Here is a 27587-nt window from a genome sequence, read left to right on the forward strand (position 1 = left end):
TCTCTGGATTCAAGAGTCTTTTTCGAAGGCAGGGTTGGTCTCTGGTGTTCTTGGAGGCTGCTAGCTGCAGGACTCAGCAGTTTCAGCTCGCAGGGTCTCTGAAGCAGGAGACAAGCTGGTAGAGCTGGGGTCAAATAGTATTGTTATCCTCTTCTCTGCAGCACAGCTCTTCAGGCCTTCTTTTTCTTAGGTTGTCGTATCTAAGGAACAAGGTTAGGGGTGCCACTAAATACCTAGATTTAATGACGTTACAGGGTCCCTTCCCTGGGGTGTTTACGCCCCCTCTTATGCCACCCTCCAGTGGGGGGGGGGGCATATGCCTCATCCTGTTTGGGGGAGTCCCCTCATCTTCAAGTTTGAGGGGACTGAGATGTGTGCTTCGCTTCACCTCCCCTACCTCAGGGGTGGGGTTGACAAAGGAAGGCAAACCTCCCTTTCCTCTCTAGGTTTTCCTGCCGATTCTCCTGCCCAAAGTGGGAATCAGAGCCAGTGGGAGCCAGTTGCTGATATCAGCAGGGGTAGCTAACAAAGGCAGCTGCCCTTTGAAGCTTCCCCTTTGTGGACCCTGCCCATCCAGGGGGAGCAGGCATGACACCTCTGCCCAGGATGTGCTTTGATTCAGGACCCAGAGAGCGGAAGCTCTCTATGCAGGGGCCAGAAACCTGTCTAGAGGTGGTAGATGGTAAGTAGCCATTCAGGAACAATACAAGGGGCTTGATGTTTTCAAGGGGGAATCTCTAAGAAACCCTATTAGTGCATTTTTCATTAAATCCAACAGTGGCATCAGTGTGGGATTAATGTGCTGAGAAGTTTAGTATCAAACTTCTCAGTCTTCAGTAAAGCCACCATGGAGCTGTGGAGTTCGTTCTGACAAACTCACAGCACACGTACTCAAAATGGCTTCACTGCACTTACAATGTCTGTGAATGGCACAGAACACTGTAGGAGCATATTGCTCATGCAGCTATGCCCTCATCTGTGGTATGGTGTACCTGCCTTTAGGGCTGTAATGCCTGCTAGAAGCGTGACTTACCCATTCTGCAGGTAGTGTGGGTGGGCATTGCACACAGGGATGTGGGCCATGTCAACTCTTTAGTTTGGTCTGCACCAAAACACGCAGCCTGCAGTGGCAGTGTGTGGGTGTTAAGGGGAGGGGTCTCGGAGGGTGGCATGCCGTCAGAGACCCTCTCTGGTCACAAGGCACTTGATGTACCTTTTACAAGGTACTTGCATGTGGCCCAGAGGTGTGCCAATTGTGGAGACAAAGGTACCGTTTTGGGAAAGAACATAGGCCCTGTAAGCCTGATTGTCAGGTACCCAGGGCACACTCAGTCAAGTTGGCATCATGTATCTGGCAAAAAGGTAAGGAGGTAACCATGCAAGAAGGGGCACTCAAAGACTGAATTCAGACCATTAGGTTGTACAAAATAAAAGTGCCAATGGAACTAACAATGGAACCTTCTATTTTGCCAGCACCTGAAATTAATATCACCCTTTAGTATCTTTCCCACAATGATATGTTATTACACATAGATCAAGGGGATGTGTGCATTCTGAGTAGCACCCATTGTTACAATGCTAGTTCCCTAGGGAACATAATCAGATGAGTTAGACAAAAGCTAAGATGCACCACAGATTTGTAAAACAATCCAAAAATATCAATATATATATATCAAAATCAATTTCAGAGAACAGAGTATTCCTTGTTTTCAGTTTCTTTATTCCAAATTCATTGGACAATGCAAAGCAATACAGCCGACGCGTTTCGTCCTAACACAGGACTTCTTCAGGGCTGTTTAAAAAATACATAGATACAATACAGTTACAAACAAGTCATACAGTTAAAAATATCCTACGCTAGATATTGGTCTAATACACTGAACCTACATTACAACAGACAGTTTTCATAAAATCTTTTAAATTCAGAGAAATGATTTGCAATCCAATACAAGTATAATGAGAGTTGTTGTATTATATCTCATGTCCATAATCTCTCAATGGACCCCACATTGAAAACACAGCTAAACAATCTTATATTTTTTATTTTTTATATGAGATGTTCCTGTTGATAGTCATCTTGCATAAGCATCCAGAAACACGGAGAAAGAGGGGAAGAAAGGACGAAAAGAACAGATGGGAGCAGGAAGGGAGGAATAGGGAGATAGAGTTATACTGCCATTCACTTAGTTTCTTCGATCTATATTATGTCTTATAAGTAGGGTTATTCCTTATTTGCAGATATTTGTGTGTAAAACACCTATGTGTCCAAACCGGACCATACACTATAATGTGTCTATAATATACCTACCAAGTTGTAAATGGAGGTTAGAACACTCCTAAATATAATAATTTGAGTTTGTACGATAGAAGCTGAGAGTCTTCTGTCCAAATTATTTTCATCCATTTAGCTTAGTCTGTAATATGAGACAGATACTTTTAAAATAAGCAGGATCTGTATAATGTTTATATTTATTTTGTAAATATTATGAGTGGGCACAAAATCCATTATAGAGGCTGTCCACATAAAAACATTAGTATCTATTCAACAGAATATTTAAATTTAAAATATGAAATGAGAACACATGGTTAGTCCATATATCACATACCTTTGTCAGAGTATGGAATGTTCAAAACCATGTCCTTTATGAAGTTTTATGCAGGAATTAATTTTTAACTGACTTTGATATGAGGAAGTGATCCACTCACAAATATGGAGAAGACATACAATCCGATCTAAAGGAGGAAAGCCAAACAAAATAAAAAGTGAAGTGTAGAATATTTAGGGCAAGACCCTCTTGTATATGCTACCATATACTAAATGCGTGAAATTCGAAAAATATAACCACTCTACAAATTATTCCCCAGTGTTTCACTCCTACACTTTTCCACTTAGCGCTGCATCTACATGTTGAGCAATAATAAGAGCCTGGGATACAATGCAAGAGGAGAAACATTCAGATCCTATATTAAAATCCACCTCATGCTAGGATGACTAGTTCCTATGTGCCACTCTAACGTCATAAGCCCATGTCTGAGCAATGTCCAAACCCAGTGTTTCATCTCGTTTTAAACAGAGTTCAGCAATTAAAATCAATAAGAGAATACAATCTCTAAATCACTGATCTTGCTAAGTCCATATTGAAACCTACGGTAGTAATCTTTAACCTACAATGCAGTAGGGCCAGCGTGTACTTACCGTAATATGCTAGTTACGACAAACGAGCTGCAAAACAGTCTACGGCAACAGGAACGGTCCCTCGATCCGGCAACCTATTTAGTAGAAAGCAATCGCTTTATATATTTTTCAAATGGCCCGGCAAGTTCAGTCACCTGTGTTGAGTTACAAGGCGACGCCCCCTTGTGGATCACATGACATTTAGCGTGAACGTCGTGGCCATCTTTAAGTTGTGTATTTTCTCCTAATATAAAGAATAGTGAGAAACCAACGATGTTCATAAAAGACGTGTGTCAGACCAAAGCCACTTTATTAAGTATGATTTTTTAGAGTAGTTAGATAGTGCTAATAGAATTTGTAGTCAGTTGACTAAAAGGTAATCTCCTCGCATAAGTTATTTCGTAAAAAGAAATTTCGCATTAGAAAGCCCTTGCGGGTCATGTGATTATCGGCATGAGCAGCGTGGCCATCTTGGGATGTATAAAATCCCCATCAGAGAGTGGTGAACAACGGAAGGATGTGTCTTAAAAGGCCTGAATTTCTGCTGGGCATATGCAGAGTCGCAAAAGCAGTATATGAATTGCAAATAAGAAGACAAAATATGTATTAGAGCTATTTAAAGATCTCGATCTATATCAATGAATTTCCGATCTAACAAGGGATATGGCGATCATTCTATAGTATGTATATGGTCTGCCTGTAATGATAGCTAAAGTTTATTTATTAAGTTCGAGATGAAAGCTTTTTACAGTTCCTAATCAGTAACAACACCAGTGTGGTAATCGGAAGGAGTATACGGGTAAAGTTCACTGTATGGCGGCCATCTTGGGATGGGTTCATATAAATGAACATACAGATAGTACTAATTATACAAATACTGTAGGGACAACAGAGTAAACCTATTCTATGTACAATCATATTGTGATCAATGAACTGATCTTATCCTGTGTTCTTCCATATTATCCACGTGTTTAATTAACGATTTGAAAATTATCATAGTCTGTATCTTTAATTATCTACACCAGAAAATATATATTTTTGTTGAAATAATAGTATTTAAAGAAAATAATTGGAGTAAGTTTGATACTAGGTTCCATTTAAACACACTCAATATATGGCAACCAGCTTCAAATCGATTTGTATCTACAGTCATGCAGGCAAGTCCAAGTATACATATAATAACTGGTCACAACATAGCCCTGTTCTATATTGTCTACAGCTTCATCTTTTCAGATTGGAGAATCTATGTGTTTCCAAAAACTACATCAGGATGTACCCTTTGGTGAATTAGCAGTATAATAAAAGATACTTCATGCAAGTTTAATACTTGGTTTCATATATATAGAGAAGATGATACAGGTTTTGAGGAAAGATTGAATGACAGAAACAAGAGCATATGACAACAGCTTTGCATAGTTCAATATACATGTTGTGTTAACAGCGACTAGTATAGGGAGTGCCACAGTTAGGGCAAAAATTTTTATAGGAAATAATGCATCTCGTTGTCACTGTTATGTCCCATCTCAACACTCCGTAATCTACATATCCATTCTGCTTCCTTCTTCCTGAGTGCGAGTTCTCTATTTCCACCCCTGGGGTGTGCTGGGACATGGTCTATACCCATGAACCGAAGCTTGTCTACACTAGAATGTTTTTCCTGCATGTGAAAAGTCAATGGGTACCTCATGTCCCCATTCCGGACAGCTCGAACATGTTCTTGGATTCTGGTTTTTAGGGGTCTTTTTGTACTGCCCACATATATTTTATTACAGGGGCAGCATATTATGTAAACTATGTATTTTGAGTTACAATTAATGAGATGTTCAATTGTATGTTTGCGTCTAGTGTTGAAGCTAAAATTCTTAGTCTTATTCATCCCTAAATCACAGACGCTACATTTGTTACATGTAAAGAACCCTACTGTTTTTGTAGTGAGCCAGGTTTGTTTCTTGGTGGTGGTAACATAACTTGGACAAAGCATATCTCGAAGATTTTGTCCTCTTCTGTATGTCACCATAGGCCTTTTGTCCAAATGTTCATTTAGACCCGGTACGTCTGTTAGTAGATGCCAGTGCTTTCTGAGGGTATTATACACCCTACTACTTTGTTCATTAAACTGAGTATTAAATGAAATGTAACTTTTATTGGGCACTTTCTTGTTCTTAATGGCTAACGTAGTAGTTCTATTGATATTCTTTGCTTTGTTTTGTGCTTCACTCAGGATATGTTTAGGATATCCTCTTTCCAAAAACAGTCTTTCTGTCTCCCTTAAATAGGAAGTAAAGTCCTCATCCATGCTGCAATTCCGGCGCATGCGTATCATTTCCCCATAGGGGATATTTTTGATCACATGTTGTGGATGTGAGCTTTGATAGTGTAGAGTACTATTGCAGGCTGTGGTCTTTCTATGTGTTCGGCTATGGATATGGTTGTTTTGGATAAAAAAAGTTATATCCAAGAAGTCAATTTTTTCAGAGCTATGATTAATGGTAAATTTAACATTAAAAGGATTGTCATTGAGATAGTCATAGTATGACATCAAATCCTCTACCAGTCCGTCCCAGAGTATGATGACGTCATCAATATACCTGCCCCAAAATATCACATGGTGCATCCATGGTGATGCATGTTTGCCCCAGGCATGCCCCCGCTCAAACCAGCCCATGAAGAGCCCGGCGTAAGCAGGAGCAAACCTGGAGCCCATTGCAGTGCCCTGGATTTGATGGTACCAGTTAGAGTCATGGAGGAAATTGTTCTTGGATAAAATAATGTCTGTCATTTCCAATAGCATCTCATTGTGATGGAAGTGGTCCGCAGCTCTCTGGCCCAGGAAGGATTGTAATGCTATAATACCTGTTAGACCTGTCAGCCCTTTGGGTGGTCCCTCCTCATCATTATTTATTTTGTCCCACTTTTGCCTCAAACCCTGTTTGAATTTTTCCTTTTTGGGAACCACCAGACTTTTTAGTGTTGCTGCAGATTCAGGGAGCCATTTTACCTACCCCTGAAACTTCTGTCTGAGGGCCTGAAGCACAAAATGGTGGCCACCTGTGACATCACCAGCATCCACTGGAACCTACCAGCACCTTCCAGAACATTCCAGAACCCTGTGACAGTTGGAGGCGGTTTGGAATGTTGGGGAGTTAAGAGAGAGAGTTGGCAGTTGGAGCTGGCAGTTGGCACCTGACTGGTGAAGAGAGAGCAGCACAACAGTGAAGGAGGAAGGAGTGAAGCAGCAGGGGTGGAAACTTGTGCCTGGAGTGGGGTCCATAAACCCACCCTTGATACTTGTCCCTACTGATGGATCCCAGCCTGTAGCCCTGTGTGGGAAGAAGCCAGAAAAACTCATCCTAAGGACCTGGACAGCAGGAACAGGCCTTAGAAGCAGAAAGCAGCAAGATCCTGACCTGGAAACTGGTTTCCCTGGAGTCCGGCGTCGAGTAGCCTAAGACCTGGAGCCCGAGGTGGAGAAGCGGCGCTGACTGAAGAAGCAGACGTCGTACCCGGAGCCGCCTGAGGTCGTGAGAGGGCGCCGACGGAGGTCGTGAGGAATACCAAAGGTCGAGGAGGAAGTTAACCGAGGTCGAGTGAGCGGCGTCATCGGAGGAGTGAAGTCCGCCCTCCGGAGTCGTCGGAGACCGAGGTGAGGTGTACCGGAGGTCGGGAGTGAGGATCGCACTCCGGAGTCGCCCGGAACCTGAGAGGAGGAGCACCGGAGGTCGGGGGTGAGGATCGCACCCCGGAGTCGCCGGAAGTCGACATCGAGGCCAGGCCGGCCGACGTCATCGAAGCCGAGAGCGCCATCGGACCGGAGCCGCCCGAAGTCGACATCGAGTAGAGACTGCCCGACGCCGTCGAATCGGAGGTCGAGATCGAACCGAGGCCGCCGACATCGGACCGGACCCGCCTACCGGCGTCGTCTAGAACTGACATTGTGCCGAGGCCGCCGAGACCGAACCGGAACCGCCTCACGGCATCGACACGACTCCAGCGGCGTCGGAACATCAGAAAAAGGGCAGTAAGTGGAGTAGAGGGCGCCTAAGGCCCTGTGGAGACCTGAGAGACTGCTCTAAGGGGCTAGGGAGGTGCTGGAACCAACCTGACTGTGCCAGGGGTGAATTGGGACTAACCTAGAGAGGTTGTGTGGAGAGAGAAAGCCAGGGCACTGGTATCCCCCCCTTGATCTACCTCAGTTTAGGCCTCAGCCTTGTCCCAGCCAGGGAGTAGTACCCCTCAAGCCTTCCACAACCCTACAAGCTGTGCCTGGGCCAAATCAGCCCTTAGGGATTGAAAAGTGATCTGATTACATGAGTGCTGCTGTATACTTTTAATTACTTATTGAAGGCACTGTATTTATTGTGTTTAACCTATTTATTGCTTCACTATATTTATTGGTCCACAGGACTGGTTGGTGTACAATATTTATTGGTACAGTATTTATGCCTCAGAATATTTAATTGCCTGTATTACCTGCACTTATATTTATGTCCCTTGTATTTATGATCACCCCTATTTATTGAATCTCCAGACAGTAATTATTTGATCTGCACTATTTAAAATTTGTATATTGTGATTGACTTATTTATTTTCTCCAATCAGCAACTAAGAGAAAAAGCAGATAAAGAAAGTTATTTTCATAATTTTTACGGTGTAGAGTCGTTTTTGGAACGGATGCACGCATGGTTATTGTTTGGGTATGTTGTATGCTTAGCACGGAGCCTGATTCCTGACCACTCGAGCCAAGCTACCACAGTGTGTCCGGAAGACCACCACCACCCCTTCTAGTGTGGGAGTGGTTTTCCAACATAAATTGGTGTTCAGTGGTGGGATAGAGCTGTGCCTACGCATACTCAACAATAACTGTGGGTAGTCCATAGGCCTACACCGGGAGTTTTCTCAAGAGCGGCCTTCCTAATTGTGGGTTTTTGTTTTTTTCCAAATTTACTCTGGTGGTGGGAGGAGGTATTATTAAAGGTACCCCCCTGCATTGTTACTGCACAAAACCTGTCCTCTAACCTGAGTGGGCAAGATGGAGTTTGTACTAGAAAATCTAGAAACGTACACTGTGGCCCAACTCAGGGAGTTTTGCCAGCGGGAGGGGGTGTACTGCCCCCCAGGAGCAAAGAAGGGTGCACTCCAAACCAGCTTAAGGGCTTGGGGGGAGGCACGCAGGGAAAGCAAGGCTGAGGAGGAAGACAGGGATGGAGAGCCTGACCCCGAGGGGGCTGAGATGTACCAACCTGAGGTGGGGAACCTGTCAGCAGGGCCCAGAACCATTTCTAGGAAGGGCAGCAGTGCCTCTAGCGGTGGCTTGTCTGAAGTGGAGCTAACAGACCGGAGGGAGAAAAGACAGCTCACATGGGACTTAGCAAGGCTGGAGAAGGAGAAGGAGGAGCAGAGGATGGCCCACGAATTGCGACTGAAAGAAATAGATCTTCAGATCTTGAGAATCGGGGCACAACCTGTTCCTAATGGTGGCAGCCAAACCCAAGAGATCACCAGGGAATCCAAACCTTACCTGCCAAAGGACATAGTGGCTAGCTATGGAGTGGGCGACGATATCGCCAAGTGGCTAGCGGCCTATGAGGTCTCGTTGAGGGCCCATGGGGTTCCAGAGAAGTACTGGGGAGGGGGATTGTACAAGTACATGCCTCCAGCTGGTAGGGATGCTTTATTGGCCCTCGAGGAGGATGAGCAGACCCACTACCCCACCATGAAACTGGCGCTCATCAGAAAGTTTGGACTAACACCTGAAAAGTACAGACAGAAGTTCAGGGGTAGTCACAAGCTGGGCACGCAGAATTGGGTGGACTTCCTGGACTATGCGAAGAAGGCAATGGAAGGTTGGATTCAGGGCAGTGAAGTGAGGAACTACGAGGGGTTGTTTGACCTGGTACTGAAGGAACACCTGCTCGAGAAATGTTTCCCTGAACTGCGGCAACACCTGGTGGATAGCAAGCTGACCAGTCCCCGGAAGCTTGCTGAGGAGGCGGACATTTGGGCTAGTACCCGGGTGTCCACAAGGGGGACTGGAGGGGATACTCAAAAGGCCGGACAGGGCGCCCCCCAGAAGAAAGAGGGAGGGGAAAAGAAAAAGGAGTTCTCCAAAGGCCCCCAAAATAACTTCCAAGGGAAGGGAACAGGATTCACCTCTAAGGCTAACCCACCCAGAAACCCTAATCCTGGCCAGAGTCAGCAGCCAAGGGTTGTCCATTGCTATGAGTGCGGTGGCGTTGGACACTATAAAGGAGATCCGAAGTGCTTGAAACGACCACCCCCTCCCACTGGAGGAAAGACCCCCGGAGTAGCTAGTGTAGTGCTCGGGGAGGAGATGCCCTTAACTAAGGGAAGGGAGTGGGCGGGTGTCACTTTAGTGTCCCTGGGAGAACGGGAGATGGTTCCTAAGATCCAGGTGCCCGCAAATACCGCAAAGTATGGGCAGTGGGTCACCATCAACGGCCAAAGAGGGGAGGCTCTGAGAGACACAGGAGCCAGTATGACTATGGTGCGTAGCCAACTGGTGTCTCCAGAGCAGGTAATTCCCGATGTACTCCACCCAGCCGCGATGGCTGACGGCAGAACAGGCCACTATCCAGTGGCCGAGGTTCCCTTTGAATGGGGGGGGGTTGCAGGTTCACTTCGAGTTGCCGTAAGCCCTGCCGTGCCAGTCGATTGTCTGCTGGGGAATGACATGGAGCACAACGCTTGGAAGGAGGTGGAATACCGGACTCACACCGAGATGCTGGGTACACCTGACTGGGCCTGTGTTAGCACAAGGTCCACGACTACCCGAAGAGGGAGTTCATTTCGGCTGGAGCCTGGAACAAAGGCCCAGCCAGCTGCCAGTCAAGGGAAGAACCGAGGACAGGAGGAGCCTGCCTCGGCGTCCCCACCCCGTAGGACGGATAGGCCACCGGAGGTGGTGGACCAGGAGTCTGCGGTGGGGGACGTTACCAACCTGGAGGACCTACCCATCCCGGCCGAGTGGCACGTGGAGGGAGGCCCGTCCAGGGAGGAATTCTGCCAGGGCCAGAGGGAGTGCCCTACCCTTGAGGGGCTGAGGCGACAGGCCGAAGCCCAGGCAGCAGGGAACGTTGAAGGGAACTACAGTGTTTACTGGGAGGATGGCCTCCTCTACAGTGAACCCAAGGCACCCCTACACGGATCGTCACGAGCCTTGGTAGTCCCTCAACGTTATCGAGCCTTCCTTCTGGAGTTGGCTCACGAGATACCATTGGCAGGACACCTGGGGCAAGACAAGACCTTCGCCCGTCTTGTCCCACACTTTTATTGGCCTCAGATGAAAGTGTCGTCCGATACCTACTGCCGGACATGTGTGTCTTGCCAAGCCAGTGGGAAAACAGGGGTGAAGCTGAAAGCTCCCCTGGAACCACTTCCTGTCGTTAGCACCCCCTTTGAAAGGGTGGGCATCGACATTGTGGGTCCGTTAGATCCACCGACTACAGCTGGTCACAGGTTTATCCTGGTTCTGGTGGATCATGCCACACGGTACCCAGAGGCAATACCTCTGAGGACCATAACAGCACCTGTTGTGGCAAGGGCCCTGATGGGAATCTTTACCCGAGTGGGTTTTCCCAAGGAAGTTGTGTCCGACAGGGGGACCAACTTCATGTCAGCGTATATGCGGGCGATGTGGAAGGAGTGTGGAGTGACCTACCGGTTCACAACTCCTTACCACCCCCAGACCAATGGTCTGGTGGAGAGGTTTAACAAAACCTTGAAGGGCATGATCAGAAGTCTGCCTGAAAGCCTGCGGAGGAAATGGGACGTCCTCCTACCCTGTTTACTTTTTTCCTACAGGGAAGTGCCACAGAAGGGAGTGGGCTTCAGCCCCTTCGAGCTTCTGTATGGGCACCCTGTACGTGGACCTCTCAACCTGGTGAGAGACGGATGGGAAAGAACTCCCAGAAAGCTTCCCCAGGATGTGGTGAGCTACATGCTGGCCTTCCGGAGCCAAATGGCTAAGTTGTGGAAGCAAGCTTCTGACAACTTGGAAGCCAGCCAAGCAGTGATGAAGGCGTGGTATGACCACAATGCTCACCCGGTGGAGTTGGAGCCTGGCCAGAAGGTGTGGGTGATCGAACCGGGAGAGCTTAGTGCCCTCCAGGATCGCTGGTCAGGACCCTTTGAGGTGTTGGAGAAGAAGGGTAAGGCTACCTACTTGGTGGACCTGAAGACCCCTCGTCAGCCCCTGCGGGTGCTGCATGCCAACCGCCTCAAACCCCACCACGAGAGGCCCGAAGTCATCTTGATGATGGTGACTGACGGAGGAGAGGACGTGGAAAGCGAGCCTCTCCCTGATCTGTTTGCGTCTCAAGAGAAGGATGGGTCGGTGGAGGGAGTGATTCTCTCCCCATCTCTAACTCCTGAACAGCAGGAGGACTGTCGCCAGGTCCTGGGGCAGTACTCCTCGTTGTTCTCCCTTGTCCCGGGTAGGACTCACCTGTGCGTCCATGACGTGGACACAGGAGACAGCCCACCTGTGAAGTCCAAGATCTACCGGATGTCAGACAAGGTGAAGGCCAGCATTCATAGTGAAGTCACTAAGATGCTGGAGCTAGGAGTGATCGAACCTTCTAGCAGTCCCTGGTCCAGTCCGGTGGTGTTAGTACCAAAAGCTGCACCACCGGGTGCCCAACCAGAACTGAGGTTCTGTGTGGACTATCGGGGACTGAATTCAGTGACAAAAACTGATGCTCATCCGATCCCTAGGGCGGATGAATTGATTGACCGGCTGGGAGCTGCCCAATATCTAAGTACCTTTGACCTTACTTCAGGGTACTGGCAGATCTCGTTGACTGATGGAGCAAGGGAAAGGTCAGCCTTCTCCACGCCCAATGGCCACTACCAGTTCTGTGTGATGCCCTTTTGGCTCAAGAACGCACCTGCCACGTTTCAGCGCCTGGTAAACCAGATCCTCACCGGAATGGAGAGTTTCTCTGCTGCTTATCTGGATGACATAGCCGTCTTCAGTAACAGCTGGGAGGATCACTTGCGTCACCTGCAAGCTGTTCTCCAGGCCCTGAGACAAGCTGGATTGACGATCAAGGCCAGCAAGTGCCAGATCGGGCAGGGGTCGGTAGTGTACCTTGGACACTTGGTGGGTAGGGGAGCGGTGCAACCCCTCCAGGCGAAGATCGAGGCCATCATGGCCTGGAAACCCCCCAAGACTCAGACTGAGGTCCGAGCATTTTTGGGCCTCACGGGATACTACCGCCGCTTCGTGAAGGGGTACGGTACCATCGTAGCCCCCCTCACGGAGCTCACGTCCAAGAAACAACCTCGACGGGTAGTCTGGACGGAGGCTTGTCAGCAAGCCTTTGAGAGATTGAAGAAAGCCATGTGCGAGGCCCCGGTCTTAAGGGCCCCAGACTTTTCCAAGGAGTTCATTGTCCAGACAGATGCATCAGAACATGGCATTGGGGCAGTGTTATCGCAACTCAACGAAGAGGGTCTGGATCAACCCGTGGTCTTCCTATCCCGGAGACTACTTCCCAGGGAACAGAAGTGGAGTGCAATAGAGCGTGAAGCCTTTGCAGTGGTATGGGCTCTGAAGAAGTTGCGGCCATACCTGTTTGGCTCGCACTTCCTAGTTCAGACCGACCACAGACCCCTTCGTTGGCTGATGCAAATGAAGGGGGAGAATCCCAAGTTGTTGAGGTGGTCTATTTCCCTACAGGGGATGGACTTTCAGGTGGAACATCGGCCTGGAGTGGACCACGCCAATGCAGACGGTCTCTCAAGGTATTTCCGCCTTAGTGATGAGAACTCCCAAGGGGTTGGGTAGCTCTCCCCCCACTTTCAGCTGGGGGGGACGCGTGTTAGACCTGTCAGCCCTTTGGGTGGTCCCTCCTCATCATTATTTATTTTGTCCCACTTTTGCCTCAAACCCTGTTTGAATTTTTCCTTTTTGGGAACCACCAGACTTTTTAGTGTTGCTGCAGATTCAGGGAGCCATTTTACCTACCCCTGAAACTTCTGTCTGAGGGCCTGAAGCACAAAATGGTGGCCACCTGTGACATCACCAGCATCCACTGGAACCTACCAGCACCTTCCAGAACATTCCAGAACCCTGTGACAGTTGGAGGCGGTTTGGAATGTTGGGGAGTTAAGAGAGAGAGTTGGCAGTTGGAGCTGGCAGTTGGCACCTGACTGGTGAAGAGAGAGCAGCACAACAGTGAAGGAGGAAGGAGTGAAGCAGCAGGGGTGGAAACTTGTGCCTGGAGTGGGGTCCATAAACCCACCCTTGATACTTGTCCCTACTGATGGATCCCAGCCTGTAGCCCTGTGTGGGAAGAAGCCAGAAAAACTCATCCTAAGGACCTGGACAGCAGGAACAGGCCTTAGAGGCAGAAAGCAGCAAGATCCTGACCTGGAAACTGGTTTCCCTGGAGTCCGGCGTCGAGTAGCCTAAGACCTGGAGCCCGAGGTGGAGAAGCGGCGCTGACTGAAGAAGCAGACGTCGTACCCGGAGCCGCCTGAGGTCGTGAGAGGGCGCCGACGGAGGTCGTGAGGAATACCAAAGGTCGAGGAGGAAGTTAACCGAGGTCGAGTGAGCGGCGTCATCGGAGGAGTGAAGTCCGCCCTCCGGAGTCGTCGGAGACCGAGGTGAGGTGTACCGGAGGTCGGGAGTGAGGATCGCACTCCGGAGTCGCCCGGAACCTGAGAGGAGGAGCACCGGAGGTCGGGGGTGAGGATCGCACCCCGGAGTCGCCGGAAGTCGACATCGAGGCCAGGCCGGCCGACGTCATCGAAGCCGAGAGCGCCATCGGACCGGAGCCGCCCGAAGTCGACATCGAGTAGAGACTGCCCGACGCCGTCGAATCGGAGGTCGAGATCGAACCGAGGCCGCCGACATCGGACCGGACCCGCCTACCGGCGTCGTCTAGAACTGACATTGTGCCGAGGCCGCCGAGACCGAACCGGAACCGCCTCACGGCATCGACACGACTCCAGCGGCGTCGGAACATCAGAAAAAGGGCAGTAAGTGGAGTAGAGGGCGCCTAAGGCCCTGTGGAGACCTGAGAGACTGCTCTAAGGGGCTAGGGAGGTGCTGGAACCAACCTGACTGTGCCAGGGGTGAATTGGGACTAACCTAGAGAGGTTGTGTGGAGAGAGAAAGCCAGGGCACTGGTATCCCCCCCTTGATCTACCTCAGTTTAGGCCTCAGCCTTGTCCCAGCCAGGGAGTAGTACCCCTCAAGCCTTCCACAACCCTACAAGCTGTGCCTGGGCCAAATCAGCCCTTAGGGATTGAAAAGTGATCTGATTACATGAGTGCTGCTGTATACTTTTAATTACTTATTGAAGGCACTGTATTTATTGTGTTTAACCTATTTATTGCTTCACTATATTTATTGGTCCACAGGACTGGTTGGTGTACAATATTTATTGGTACAGTATTTATGCCTCAGAATATTTAATTGCCTGTATTACCTGCACTTATATTTATGTCCCTTGTATTTATGATCACCCCTATTTATTGAATCTCCAGACAGTAATTATTTGATCTGCACTATTTAAAATTTGTATATTGTGATTGACTTATTTATTTTCTCCAATCAGCAACTAAGAGAAAAAGCAGATAAAGAAAGTTATTTTCATAATTTTTACGGTGTAGAGTCGTTTTTGGAACGGATGCACGCATGGTTATTGTTTGGGTATGTTGTATGCTTAGCACGGAGCCTGATTCCTGACCACTCGAGCCAAGCTACCACAGTGTGTCCGGAAGACCACCACCACCCCTTCTAGTGTGGGAGTGGTTTTCCAACAATACCAAACTCTTTTTTGATACAGGTATACAAGCTTGTCACATCTAAGGTGACAAAAATTAGGGTTTCGGACCATGTGAAGCCCTCAAATTTACCCAAGATGTCCTTTGTATCTTTTATGTACGCTGGTAAATTTTGTACCAAGGGTTGAATGTATTGGTCCACGTACTCAGATAGCTTTTCTGTTGGTGAGTTTACCCCTGAAATAATGGGGCGGCCAGGTGGAAAAGGGCCGCCCTTATGTATTTTGGGTAGTATATAGATGCAAGGGAAAGATGGCGTTGTTACTTTCAGGTATCTGCATTCGTCATCACTGATCAAACCATCCTCCCGCCATTTCACTAGTCTCATATTAATGTGGTCTCCCAGTGTCTTCATAGGGTTAATTGCGATTTTCCTATAGCAATTACTGTCCATAAGTTGTCGTTCTATTTCCTTCATATAACAATCTTTTTCCATCAGAACCACATTGCCCCCCTTGTCCGCCTCGCGAATAACAATTGTGTGGTCAGTTCTTAGATCTTTTAGGGCTGCTTTTTCCCCAGATGTCAAATTATGGGCACGTGTGTTCGCACGGATTGGACTTGCTGACAATTTGTGAAAACCTTGTGTAACCCTTTCAAAGAAGATGTCTATATTGGGATGGGTGCCAATAGGTACAAACTTAGATTTTAGTTTCAACCCGCTATCAATACATGTATTTTCAACAACATTAAGTTCATCACATACAGATTCCATATCAATTGAAGTTTCCAACTCTATGGACATCATTGTTTGAATAGTTTTTATTTCTTGTACAGTATACGTAGACAATGTTATTTCATTAGGCGGTTGGTTACAAGTAGGTGGGTTACGTATGAAGTGGTCTTTAAGTTTAAGCAATCTAACAAACTTAAATAGGTGCACAAAAATATCAACATCACCACCCAGTTGGTTGGGGCAAAATCCCAAACCCTTGTTTAAGACAGATATTTCATTTCTAGACAATTCTCTATTTGAAAGGTTTACAATTAATGTTTTCAGTGTCCCCTCCTCGTTGGTTCCCATTATTTCCCTGTTCTCTTGGATCTCGTGATTCTGACCCCTGGTTCTGGTTTCGATTTCTTGTTGTCGTTTTTGTTTAGATTTCTGCCATTTCCTCCCTCCCCTTCTTGTCTTTGATCTCTTGGTGTTGTTTTTGCACTTAGTTTTAGTCTCTTCATCTCCAATAAAAAAGTATTGGACCTTGTTTCACTATCTGCAGCCCCCACCGAGTCTTCTGTGGTTACTGAACTGACTGCCGATGAGATGGAGGTTATGCTATTTGTAGAGGCGAGTTCTGACGTCTCCTCCCTTTGTCTTTTTCCCTCCCCTGGTGTCTTAATGTTGTCATATTTATGGGAGAATGTATAGACCCTACCGTCTCTGTAGTCCTTATCATCCCTCTTTATCTTTTTTAATTTTTTGTCCCTTAAATATAATTGATATTCTTCAAGGATTCCATACAAAACTGCATAGTTCTTTTTGATGGTATCGTTAAGCTCTGATGTTTCAATTTCTTTTTCTAATTCTTCAATATCCTGTTGTAATTTGGCTCCCTTGATCTCTGCATTTTTTATCAAAATTCTCATCATATTGAATGAAGCATTGCGGAGGTTACCCTCCCAATCTTCCAGCTGCTCCTTGTTTAAGTCCTCAAATGTGGGGAAGATTAAGATTCAAAGACCTCGTGGGATTTTTTCATTCTGTATATATTTTTCCAGAGTGGTGCTGTCCCACCACCTGGACATCTCATGCTTTTTTAGTTTTTCTAGTCGCTGAAATTTTATTTTTAATCCCTCTGTAGCTGGGATATTTGTATTAGAGCCACTGGCAAATAAGTCTTGGGCCAACTCCTGTCGTCTGTCTTTAAATGTAGGCATGATTGAACTTTCGAATTAATACTTCAAGTTCAAATTGACTTCTATAAACTTGTAAAGGGTTTAATCAGTGCCACAGAAGGGAAGTAAAACAAAAGTGCCAATGGAACTAACAATGGAACCTTCTATTTTGCCAGCACCTGAAATTAATATCACCCTTTAGTATCTTTCCCACAATGATATGTTATTACACATAGATCAATGGGATGTGTGCATTCTGAGTAGCACCCATTGTTACAATGCTAGTTCCCTAGGGAACATAATCAGATGAGTTGGACAAAAGCTAAGATGCACCACAGATTTGTAAAACAATCCAAAAATATCAATATATATATATCAAAATCAATTTCAGAGAACAGAGTATTCCTTGATTTCAGTTTCTTTATTCCAAATTCATTGGACAATGCAAAGCGATATAGCCGACGCGTTTCGTCCTAACACAGGACTTCTTCAGGGCTGTTTAAAAAATACATAGATGTATGTATGTATTTAATACTTGTTAAGCGCGGCTGTCACCCAAAGGGTATCCTGGCGCTGAGATCCTATCGAGCCATCACAGATGTTATCTTGCGCTTGGAAACAGGAAGGTCTTAAGCTCCTTTTTAAAGGAAGGCAGATGTTGACTACTCCTCAGTATCAAGGGTAGAGAATTCCACAATGTGGCGGCCGTATAGCTAAAAGCACGGCCACCCATCCTTACTCTAGTGATCCTAGGAATCCTCACAAAAAACGCCGACGACGATCTCAATGGTCGAGCCGTTTGATACCATGAGAAGAGATGCTGAAGAGGGATAGGCCCCAATCCATGCAGCGCTCTAAATACCAGGCAAAGTGCCTTAAAAGCAATCCTCTGCTGCACTGGCAGCCAATGCAGATCGGCCAAGGCTGCTGAAGAGGAAGCAGAGCGTGGTCGCGACAAAGCCAGTTTCGCAGCCATGTTCTGAATCCTCTGTAGTTTAAGGATCAGAATTTTTGGAGCTCCTAACAGTAGTGCGTTGCAGTAGTCTAACCTACTGAGAATGGTACTACGCACTACCTCTGCTCTTGCACCTGGTGGAAGCAATGGCAAAATTTTACGCAAAGCCCGAAGCAGGCCCATACAGGTCGCTGTGATCTTATTTACTGAAGCATCCAGCTGCAGGCCAGGTTCGAACAGCACTCCCAGGTTGCGAGCCGATTTAGCGGCTTCCACGGAGCCTGGGATAGAATTTGGCCAAAAGTCATCCGGTAGAACACGAGGAGAGCGATCAGAGGAGCAGTAAAGAACTTCCGTTTTTGATCCATTAAACTGAAGGGCATTAGCTCGCAGCCACTCAGCAGTGGCCGACATGCAACGATGGAAAGTGTCTTTCGAGACAGTCTCACTACCCTCAAATGAGAAAATCAGCTGAGTGTCATCGGCATAATTGATGACTGATATGCCGAATGACTTGATTAATTTTATCAGGGGTTGGAGATATAGATTGAACAGGATCGGACTAACCGCCGACCCTTGAGGGACACCCTGGTTTACCTGACGCGTAGCTGAGCGAAATGGAGGTAACGCCACTGCTTGCTGTCTGTTGCTGAGATAGGACATTAGCCATTGTAAAGCCAGATCGGTCACTCCCACGTTTCGGAGACGATTCAAGAGAACCTCGTGGTCAACGGTGTCGAACGCGGCCGACATGTCGAGCAGCACCAGAAAAGCTGACTTGCCCCTGTCGACACGCGTACGCAAATCGTCTAATACTGTAACTAATGCAGTTTCAGTACCGTGGGCCGGTCTAAAGCCAAATTGGGCTGCATCCAGGCAGGAGTTAGTTTCCAGGAAGTTGGACAAGGCTCTCGTGACCCATCTCTCAAGGATTTTTATCGCAAACGGTAAAAGCGAGATGGGTCTATAGTTTGCTGAGCATGAGGGATCTAAGGAGGCCTTTTTTAGTAATGGAGTAACTATTGCCAACTTCCAACTGTCTGGGACTGTCCCTGTCATCAATGACTGACAGCAAATAGAATGGAGTGGAGGAAACAGCTCGTCTTGAAATGCCTTCCAGATCTTATGAGGCATTGGGTCAAGAGGTGACCCTGAGGATACTCCATTGGCCAAGACGCCAAATTCCTCTAGCGAAAAGATAGGAAAACAAGGCATGCAAGGAGAATCCGTCTTGTTATTATCCCATACCAACGCCGAGGATCCAGAGGATTCCAAGGAGAAAGGTAGCGACGATGCCAACTGTCCAGGCACTGAGAGTCCTTTCAGGATGTTTCTAATTTTCTCCTCAAATGCGAGGGCCAAAGAATCACACAGATCCTGAGAAGCCGGAATGGTAGGGACTGTGCAAGATGGATTGGATAAGGTGTTAACCAGTTTGAATAGGGTCTGTGATTTATTAGTGGCCTTCCCCAAGGTATCTTCTAAGAACTTTGCTTTCGCACTTCTTAGCTGGGTCTTATATACCTGTAAGGCTCCTTTGTAAGCTACCCTATCCACTTCCTTATATCCCCTCCTCCAAGTACGCTCAGCCTGTTTACAGCAGATCTTATGCTGTCTCAAATCCTCATTATACCAGGCGTTAGCACCTCTAGGTCTATCCCTCACCCTCCGTAGAGGGGCCAGCTCGTCAAGAGATGTCAGAATCTGCTGACAGAGGGCAGCATAGCTCTTGCTCACACTGTCCTCCACCACAAAACCCTTAGGCAGAAGAGTAGGGCGAACCGGCTCCCTTATAAGGCGAGCCCATTGACGATTAAATTTGAGGACACTTGGATTGTTTGGTTTTAACGGGGCGGGCAGAGCAATGGACAAAGTAATCAGAGAATGATCAGTCCAACACTGTTCCAAGACCTCCCTCACTACGACCAGTTCCCTCTCTGCGAAGACCAGGTCTAGCGTGTGCCCCTTAACGTGAGTGGGTAGTGAAACCAACTGTGTAAGTTGAATGTTACTACACGCTTGACAAAGTTCTCTATATGCCAGATCTTGAGGGCCAGAAGGCCAGAGGTTGAAATCTCCCAATACTACAAACTTAGCGTGGGAGTTTGAAAGATCATAGATCAAATCAACCAGTGACTGAAGGGAAGATATGGTCGAGGAGGGGGGTCTATAACATAGCAGCCCTGCAGCCAGAGTACCGCCCTGGATCATGATAGAAAAGCCCATGAGCTCAAACCCTGGCACTTCTTTTACTGCCAATTCCACCAGGGAGATAGATTCTTTGAAAATAAAGCCTATGCCACCCCCCCTGCCAGAGGCTCGAGGAATGTGTCTTATAAGATAACCTGGTGGGCAAGCCCAACCAAGTTCCAAGCCACAGTCCACCGTGGTCCATGTTTCCGTGACAAATAATATGTCCAAATGTAGGGATTCTATTAAAAGTGCTATCTCGGCGTGGTGCTTAACGAGGGAACGAACGTTTAATAGGCCACAGGACAAGCTCCTGCGAGATGATAGCCGTGGCCGATGTAGAGCTGCATCCCCCCTACAATACGATTCCTTATTACCGTCCTCGTAGTTAGCTACCAAGTGAGTGGCGCCGGGAGCGCCCGGGACGCGAACGGGCGCAAACGGGCTTACCTCTGGCGCACCTCCGGCGCGTCTACGGCGCAACCGCTGCGCGCATCCGCTGCGCGTCTGTTCACCCATCCCTATTTAAGGTGTAGCACCGCACGGACTTCCGGCTACTAGAGCCTCTATCCCCTACCAAGATGGCGCTTACAAGTGGCCCAGCGTCAGCACCCACCCAAGATGGCCGACGGAACACCCCGACCCCACTGACTACAATCCCGCAAAATGCGAGTGAGGACACAGATTATGGTGCAGGTAAGCCTGAACTATGCCCCTGCTTGCTGCCCCAAACAAACGCTAGGTAAATAAGAAATAACAGCAGCGCAATTACATACGGCGCAGTTTAAAAAGGTATATCCACAGGTATACAAAATGCAAGTAAAAGCTGTCAGCAACGCGCACGATGGCAAAAGATCTGCTGAGTGCGGTTACAGAGCCGTTTAAATAAGCCCTCTAATGCCCGAGCTTCCGGCTACTAGAGCCTCTATCCCCTACCAAGATGGCGCTTACAAGTGGCCCAGCGTCAGCACCCACCCAAGATGGCCGACGGAACACCCCGACCCCACTGACTACAATCCCGCAAAATGCGAGTGAGGACACAGATTATGGTGCAGGTAAGCCTGAACTATGCCCCTGCTTGCTGCCCCAAACAAACGCTAGGTAAATAAGAAATAACAGCAGCGCAATTACATACGGCGCAGTTTAAAAAGGTATATCCACAGGTATACAAAATGCAAGTAAAAGCTGTCAGCAACGCGCACGATGGCAAAAGATCTGCTGAGTGCGGTTACAGAGCCGTTTAAATAAGCCCTCTAATGCCCGAGCTTCCGGCTACTAGAGCCTCTATCCCCTACCAAGATGGCGCTTACAAGTGGCCCAGCGTCAGCACCCACCCAAGATGGCCGACGGAACACCCCGACCCCACTGACTACAATCCCACAAAATGCGAGTGAGGACACAGATTATGGTGCAGGTAAGCCTGAACTATGCCCCTGCTTGCTGCCCCAAACAAACGCTAGGTAAATAAGGAATAACAGCAGCGCAATTACATACGGCGCAGTTTAAAAAGGTATATCCACAGGTATACAAAATGCAAGTAAAAGCTGTCAGCAACGCGCACGATGGCAAAAGATAGATACAATACAGTTACAAACAAGTCATACAGTTAAAAATATCCTACACTAGATATTGGTCTAATACACTGAACCTACATTACAACAGACAGTTTTCATAAAATCTTTTAAATTCAGAGAAATGATTTGCAATCCAATACAAGTATAATGAGAGTTGTTGTATTATATCTCATGTCCATAATCTCTCAATGGACCCCACATTGAAAACACAGCTAAACAATCTTATATTTTTTATTTTTTATATGAGATGTTCCTGTTGATAGTCATCTTGCATAAGCATCCAGAAACACGGAGAAAGAGGGGAAGAAAGGACGAAAAGAACAGATGGGAGCAGGAAGGGAGGAATAGGGAGATAGAGTTATACTGCCATTCACTTAGTTTCTTCGATCTATATTATGTCTTATAAGTAGGGTTATTCCTTATTTGCAGATATTTGTGTGTAAAACACCTATGTGTCCAAACCGGACCATACACTATAATGTGTCTATAATATACCTACCAAGTTGTAAATGGAGGTTAGAACACTCCTAAATATAATAATTTGAGTTTGTACGATAGAGGCTGAGAGTCTTCTGTCCAAATTCTTTTCATCCATTTAGCTTAGTCTGTAATATGAGACAGATACTTTTAAAATAAGCAGGATCTGTATAATGTTTATATTTATTTTGTAAATATTATGAGTGGGCACAAAATCCATTATAGAGGCTGTCCACATAAAAACATATAGTATCTATTCAACAGAATATTTAAATTTAAAATATGAAATGAGAACACATGGTTAGTCCATATATCACATACCTTTGTCAGAGTATGGAATGTTCAAAACCATGTCCTTTATGAAGTTTTATGCAGGAATACATTTTCAACTGACTTTGATATGAGGAAGTGATCCACTCACAAATATGGAGAAGACATACAATCCGATCTAAAGGAGGAAAGCCAAACAAAATAAAAAGCGAAGTGTAGAATATTTAGGGCAAGACCCTCTTGTATATGCTACCATATACTAAATGCGTGAAATTCGAAAAATATAACCACTCTACAAATTATTCCCCAGTGTTTCACTCCTACACTTTTCCACTTAGCGCTGCATCTACATGTTGAGCAATAATAAGAGCCTGGGATACAATGCAAGAGGAGAAACATTCAGATCCTATATTAAAATCCACCTCATGCTAGGATGACTAGTTCCTATGTGCCACTCTAACGTCATAAGCCCATGTCTGAGCAATGTCCAAACCCAGTGTTTCATGTCGTTTTAAACAGAGTTCAGCAATTAAAATCAATAAGAGAATACAATCGCTAAATCACTGATCTTGCTAAGTCCATAGGGAAACCTACGGTAGTAATCTTTAACCTACAATGCAGTAGGGCCAGCGTGTACTTACCGTAATATGCTAGTTACGACAAACGAGCTGCAAAACAGTCTACGGCAACAGGAACGGTCCCTCGATCCGGCAACCTATTTAGTAGAAAGCAATCGCTTTATATATTTTTCAAATGGCCCGGCAAGTTCAGTCACCTGTGTTGAGTTACAAGGCGACGCCCCCTTGTGGATCACATGACATTTAGTGTGAACGTCGTGGCCATCTTTAAGTTGTGTATTTTGTCCTAATATAAAGAATAGTGAGAAACCAACGATGTTCATAAAAGACGTGTGTCAGACCAAAGCCACTTTATTAAGTATGATTTTTTAGAGTAGTTAGATAGTGCTAATAGAATTTGTAGTCAGTTGACTAAAAGGTAATCTCCTCGCATAAGTTATTTCGTAAAAAAAAAATTCGCATTAGAAAGCCCTTGCGGGTCATGTGATTATCGGCATGAGCAGCGTGGCCATCTTGGGATGTATAAAATCCCCATCAGAGAGTGGTGAACAACGGAAGGATGTGTCTTAAAAGGCCTGAATTTCTGCTGGGCATATGCAGAGTCGCAAAAGCAGTATATGAATTGCAAATAAGAAGACAAAATATGTATTAGAGCTATTTAAAGATCTCGATCTATATCAATGAATTTCCGATCTAACAAGGGATATGGCGATCATTCTATAGTATGTATATAGTCTGCCTGTGATGATAGCTAAAGTTTATTTATTAAGTTCGAGATGAAAGCTTTTTACAGTTCCTAATCAGTAACAACACCAGTGTGGTAATCGGAAGGAGTATACGGGTAAAGTTCACTGTATGGCGGCCATCTTGGGGTGGGTTCATATAAATGAACATACAGATAGTACTAATTATACAAATACTGTAGGGACAACAGAGTAAACCTATTCTATGTACAATCATATTGTGATCAATGAACTGATGTTATCCTGTGTTCTTCCATATTATCCACGTGTTTAATTAACGATTTGAAAATTATCATAGTCTGTATCTTTAATTATCTACACCAGAAAATATATATTTATGTTGAAATAATAGTATTTAAAGAAAATAATTGGAGTAAGTTTGATACTAGGTTCCATTTAAACACACTCAATATATTGCAACCAGCTTCAAATCGATTTGTATCTACAGTTATGCAGGCAAGTCCAAGTATACATATAATAACGGGTCACAACATAGCCCTGTTCTATATTGTCTACAGCTTCATCTTTTCAGATTGGAGAATCTATGTGTTTACAAAAACTACATCAGGATGTACCCTTTGGTGAATTAGCAGTATAATAAAAGATACTTCATGCAAGTTTAATACTTGGTTTCATATATATATAGAGAAGATGATACAGGAGTTGAGGAAAGATTGAATGACAGAAACAAAAGCATATGACAACAGCTTTGCATAGTTCAATATACATGTTGTGTTAACAGCGACTAGTATAGGGAGTGCCACAGTTAGGGCAAAAATTTTTATAGGAAATAATGCATCTCGTTGTCACTGTTATGTCCCATCTCAACACTCCGTAATCTACATATCCATTCTGCTTCCTTCTTCCTGAGTGCGAGTTCTCTATTTCCACCCCTGGGGTTGTACAAAATGTTGTTATTTAGTTATTTTATTTCTAGAACCCAAAATCACTTTGCGCAGGTAAGTTTCACAGTGGTTACTTTTCAAGAATGCAGTAATGTTTTGTAAATACAGTTATATACTTTTATCATATTAAGAATGTTTTCTGTAGATGTCAATCAAGTACAGTTGTATGCTTTTGCAGTGATAAGGTTTTACAGTTTAATGCAATACATTGAACTACAATGCAAATCTATTGAGGAAGACAATGTTAAACAGTTTTCAAGTAAGTACCTAAACTTATTTCCCCAAGCTTTGGGGTTTTAGGACAACACAAGGCAAGGTTTAAGACCAGGTTGGTACTGAACTAACAGCGGCCCTTGGGCGGCTGAGTGCAGAGGTCACTGGGCCTAATGTTATCCAATGGAGCCTGGGGGTACCTCGAAGAGGCACTGTTTGAAGGTAGGTACCTACAATGCTAAACAGTTTGCAGGTAAGTACTCAACTTACTTACCCAGGCTTTGGGGGTTTAGGACAACACAGAGTAAGGTTCAAGACCAGGTAGGTACTGTACCACCAGCGGCACTAGGGCGGCCGGATGCAGAGGTCGCTGCACACAATGTTATCCAATAGAGCCTGGGGGTACTTCGAAGCGGCACAGTTTGCAGGTAGATACCCACGGTCTTAGGGCAAACGCCCTGGGGATTAAAGTGAGCACAGGGTGGCCAAAAGCAGCACCAAATCTATACCACCAGCGGCACAGAGGTAGCTGGGTGTAGGGTTCAAATCAGTGTCAGGCAACCAATGCTATCCAACGGAGGTCATCGTTTTCGGAAAGAGGCTGCAATTTTGGACTAGGAGGCTGGATGAAGACGACCTACAGTTATGCAGGTAAGTTGGATAGCTGGGGACACCATCAGCTGGGCGCCATAAAGTCAGGGGGCGGAGGATGCAGGGGTGTCTTTTGGTATTTGGGCTTCTCAACTAAGTCTGGCTGCAGGCGTTGAGGGGGAGATGGGGCCCTGGATAGGTCAGACACTGATGCAGATGGGATCAGGATCACCGGGGAGACTTCACAGGATAGGTGAGTCACTCAAACTTGGGCCGTGGGTGTCGGGTGCAGTGTGTGCTGGGGACACAGATCCGCCTTGATCCAGAGTCCTTGAAGTTGGAGTTTCTTTGTTGGACAATCTGTGTCCTCGGAAGACAAGTGTCTTTTTCAAAGGCAGGGCAGGTCTCCAGGGTTCTTGGAGGCTGCTTAGCTACAGGACTCACTGGCTTCAGCTCGCAGGTTCTCTGAAGCAGAGGACAGGCTGGCAGGGATGGGGCCAAAGCAGTTGTTGTCATCATCTTCTCTACAGCACGACTCTTCGGTTCTTCTTCATCTTAGGTTGTCGTATGCAAGGTTCAGGGGTGCCCCGAAATACCTAGATTTAGGAGCGTTACAGGGGTATGCAGGTTGGCACCAATTGGTTGCTTCCCTGGGGTGTCTACACCCCCTTATGCCACCCTCCAGTTGGGGGGGGGCAAATGCCTCATCCTCATTGGGAGAGTCCCCTCATCTTCAAGGTGGAGGGGACTGAGATGTGTGTTTCACTTTGCCTGCCCCACCCCTCACAAAGGTGGGCACAACTCCCTTTCTCTCAAGGTTCTCACGCCAATTATCCTGCCTAAAGTGGGGGTCAGAACCGGTGGGAGCCAGCTCCTGATAGCAGCTGAGTCTTTGGCTAGCTTACAAAGGAAGCAAGCCTTTGAAGCTTCCAGTTCGTGGAACCTGACCACCCTGGGGGAGGAGGAATGACATCTCTGCACAGGATGTGCTTTGTTTAAGGACCCAGAGAAGTGGCAGAGGGAGGGTAGCCATTCAGGAACCACTGCAGGGATGGTCGTTTTCTAGGGGGCATCTCTAAGATGCCCCCTGAGTGTATTTTACATTAAATCCAGCACTGGCATCAGTGTGGGTTTAATGTGCTGTGAAGTTTGGTACCAAACTTCTCAGTCTTCAGTAAAGCCACCATGGAGCTGTGGAGTTCGTGCTGACAAACTCCCAGACCATGTACTCAAAATGGCTTCACTACACTTACAATGTATGTGAATGGCACAGTCACTGTAGAGGATTTTTTTTTTCTTCATGGAGTTTTATATAGCGTGAACTTGACCAGGTTTTGGGTATTAGAGCGCTTTACATAGCACCAGTTGTGTTACATAAGGACACATTCATTTTTGTTAGGCACAGGGAGATTAAGTGATTTGCCCAGAATCACAAAATGTTCAGCGTCGTTGCTGAGACTCGAACCCGGTTCCCCAGATTCGAGGTCAACAGCCCTAGCCGGTAGGCTGACTCCTCTTCCCTATTGCTCATGCAGCTATGCCCTCACCTATAGTATGGTGTACCTGACTTTAGGGCTGTAATGCCTGCTAGAGGGGTGACGTACCCATGCCGCAGGCAGTGTGGGTGGACATTGCACACAGGGATGTGGGCCATGTCAACTCTTTAGTTTGCTCTGCACCAAAACACGCAGCCTGCAGTGGCAGTGTGTGAGTGTTAAGGTGAGGGGGTCTCCGAGGGTGGCATGCCCACAGATGGAACTCTCTGGTCACAAGGCCCTTGGTATCAGGGGTACCATTTACAAGGGACTTGCATGTGGCCCAGAGGTGTGCCAATTGTGGAGACACAGGTACAGTTTTGTGAAAGAACATAGGCCCTTTAAGCCTGATTGGCACGGACTTAGGGAACACTCAGTCAAATTGGCATCATGTATCTGGCAAAAAGGTAAGGGGTAACCATACAAAAGGGGCACTCAAAGACTGAATTCAGACCTTTAGGTTGTACAAAACGTTATTTTGTTATTTTTTTTCTAGAACCAAAAACCACTTAGTGCAGGTAAATTTCACAGTGGTTTAACAGTAGCAATACTTTTCAAGAATACAGTAATGTTTTGTAAATGCAGTTATATACTTTACAATATTAAGAATGTTTTCTGTAGAAGTCAATTAAGTACAGTTGTATGCTCTTGCAGTGATAAGGTTAGACAGTTCAGTGCAATAGATAGAACTACAATGCAATCCAATAGAGGAAAACAATGTTAAGGTTTGC

General features: G+C 46.3%; 1 long non-coding RNA gene across 1 annotated transcript; it reads right to left on the minus strand.

Moving 5' to 3' along the window:
- Window positions 1-1681: 1681 nt before the first annotated feature.
- On the minus strand, window positions 1682-23057 carry LOC146857700 (uncharacterized). Its single transcript, XR_014979602.1, has 7 exons — window positions 22933-23057; window positions 22343-22469; window positions 22044-22149; window positions 3197-3270; window positions 2607-2733; window positions 2309-2414; window positions 1682-1792 (listed from the first exon to the last, which is right to left on the minus strand). It is a non-coding gene; the product is annotated as an uncharacterized LOC146857700 (long non-coding RNA).
- Between the last annotated feature and the right edge of the window lie 4530 nt (window positions 23058-27587).

This window comes from Triturus cristatus, chromosome 3_2 (assembly GCF_964204655.1).
Source record: "Triturus cristatus chromosome 3_2, aTriCri1.1, whole genome shotgun sequence".
Classification (NCBI taxonomy): domain Eukaryota; kingdom Metazoa; phylum Chordata; class Amphibia; order Caudata; family Salamandridae; genus Triturus; species Triturus cristatus.